This window comes from Henckelia pumila, chromosome 2 (assembly GCF_033568475.1).
Source record: "Henckelia pumila isolate YLH828 chromosome 2, ASM3356847v2, whole genome shotgun sequence".
Classification (NCBI taxonomy): Eukaryota; Viridiplantae; Streptophyta; class Magnoliopsida; order Lamiales; family Gesneriaceae; genus Henckelia; species Henckelia pumila.
Window position 1 is genome coordinate 68,245,309 of NC_133121.1, and position 2,813 is coordinate 68,248,121.

The following is a 2,813-nucleotide window of genomic DNA, read 5'->3' on the forward strand; positions in this document are numbered from 1 at the left end:
GAACATACAACGGGTTCTAAGCTCTGCCCAACAATTACAACCAAAAGTCGAGTTCTAAAATAGAGTTCAAAAGACTCAGCAAAACTAATACAAGTTCAACAAATTCGACCCTACGACGCGGAGTCTCACTTCTATCAATCTCACCCCAAGCTAACCAAGACGACTCGGTCCAGCTCCTGATCCTCCTGTTGCCAAGTACACATACAAACAAAGACAACAGCCGGATAAACCGGTTAGAAATATAATTTCTAAGTAAAAGGGACAGGCATGCAATATCAGATAAACACCTCAGATTGAATTGTAATAATCAATAACAAATCAAAATAAGAATGAATGAATGCATGACTTCAAAACTCGGGATTATCTAATCGGATAATCGAATATCAATCGGTACTCGGTTGGGATCCCGGGGCCAAGTCTTCACAACAACTCACCGACACACCCATTCGGGGTGGATGTCGTTCAACTCAACCCCTAGACTTTAGAGCAAATATAAGAAGTATTCTGGCACTTGGAAAAACTCGAAATCCAAAGCCACTTCAATATAGCTCCCTAAAACATCTATCTTCAAAACGAATCGAATAATTGGCTCAATATGAATGCAAGTGTAAACAATTAATCAATCAAGTTCACACAAGCAATTAACATGAAGTGTGTGATTTTCGGGGCTCGAGAGTCAATCGAACTCGAGTATTCAACCTCATTCGAATCAATGTCATCTTTTACCTTTCAAGTCCGTCGAGGATTCAAATCTTCTCCAACTCTCGATTCGATTCAACTTCCAAGTTCGATCCAAACCCAAAACTCCAATCCAAATCTGAAAATGAAGAATATACGGATTCGGTTTCAATCCAACTACTCAAACAAACCCGAAAATCAAACCGAAACAAACGACCGATAATCCAAAACTCGATTTCGACGGCATAACGGCTATAAACGATCAAACCAAAAATATCCAACCATATCAAACAACTCCAAACCGTCCATATCAACTTCTCAACCAACAAACAATCAAAAACCAACCAAAAAAATCAATAACCCATTTTCGAATTTAAGCCTCAAAATTCATATAAAATCCAAACTTCGACCTTTTTCCGAACCGACTTCGAATACACGGTCTATGCTAGCTCAAACACAATATACCCAAAAATTATCAAATTCTGACAACCCAACAAAAATCAAAGTTCGTGGATCGTAGCAAAACTTACGTCCAAATGAAGCCTTTGTTGCAGTGATCGTGAATCTCAACTCGAATCTAAAATCTAACGGTCGGATCGTGCGAATTGGACGGAGCAAAAGCTTGAAGAAGCTTCCATGGCTTCTCTCGTTCTCTCTCTCTTTTTTGGAGTGTGGTGAGGGAAGAAAGGAGTGATGGGGAGAGGTAGGGGATATGATTAGTTATTATATACAACCAATAATATTTTAATCCCCCTTTTGATTAGTCAACCGGATTATTGCAATTCGGTCCCTGCAACTCTAATTAAATCGATTTAATTCCGGCTCAATTAATCTTCACTAATTCCCAAAATAAATAATAATCAACTCTGTTAATCACGAAATAATTAATTTCAGGGCCTTACAATTCTCCCCCTCTAAGAATCGATTTCGTCCTCGAAATCAAATTAGTTCAATCTCATAAAAACAAGATAAAGTTCAAAGTCTGCTATAAAAATTCTTCTCTCGAAATAACTCTGAAATCGCGGTTCTAATCAAACTCCGCTTCCTGCACAGTTTCTTTAAATCCGTATCGGCTTAACTGCACAAACTCATCTGAAACGGTTCCGCTAAGAAGCTGCAACTATAATCGGTCAACTCTGAATCGGTTGTCTCACACAAAACTGGCGACACATCAATTTTCGTCTCAACAACAAGAAAAATATGTGAATCGGCAACAAAAGACGTGAAGCCCGTCGAGAATACCCAAAGAATACGGAAGATTAAAGTAGTGGAAAACAAGGAGAACTGAAGGAGTAAAAGTCAGTAGGCGAGATCGCCTAAATCCTTTAGAATCTCAAAGGAGCTCGAGAGTTCATCGAGACAGTTCTCTCTCTTATTATTACTGTCACAACCTCTAAAAGGAGGAATCTTCTTAATTACTCGGCCTCCCTGAACATAAGTACAGAGATCTGCGTCGGAATCCGAGTAATTCGTTTATTCTTCTTCTCAAGTCATCTTTATCTTAGACAGGAAATCTACATTCGTCTATCAAAACTCGAATCAAATCTGATCCCAAGTCAGGGAACTTCAGAAAATCATCCCAATTCGATTGAGATTCTCATTGCTTCTCGTACAACTCATTTACAACAATTGATACAGATAAACTCGTCTGATAGCGGTTGTACAGAAACTTCGCAAAAGATGGAAAATCCATCCAGCTAGTGCCAAAATCAAGCATTATAGCTCAGCATATCCTCTTAAAGTCTATATCGCTTTTTCTTGGCTGTCCGTCGTTCTGAGGACAATAAACTGAATTCAATTATAATCCAAAAACAAAAGTTTCTCAAAGACTGAGTTCAAGATGAGAGTTAACTCAAAATCTCATTCCAAAAAGACAGACTTGACAAGTCAACTATCTGAAAATCCTCCTGACAACAATTCCAAACATATTGTCGTGTCTGAAATCCATTCTGTACGGAAACAGAAGCCGACTATAGTCATATCTCGATTATAGTCAGATAGCATCTCCAAATCAAACAGTTCTATACCTCCGTGACCACATGTCAAGCGCTCCCAATTCCATTTTGCACGGATAAAACGGTGACAGAGTAAAACAATCTGAAACTCTTTCTGACCAACTTCTCAACATCGGGTCG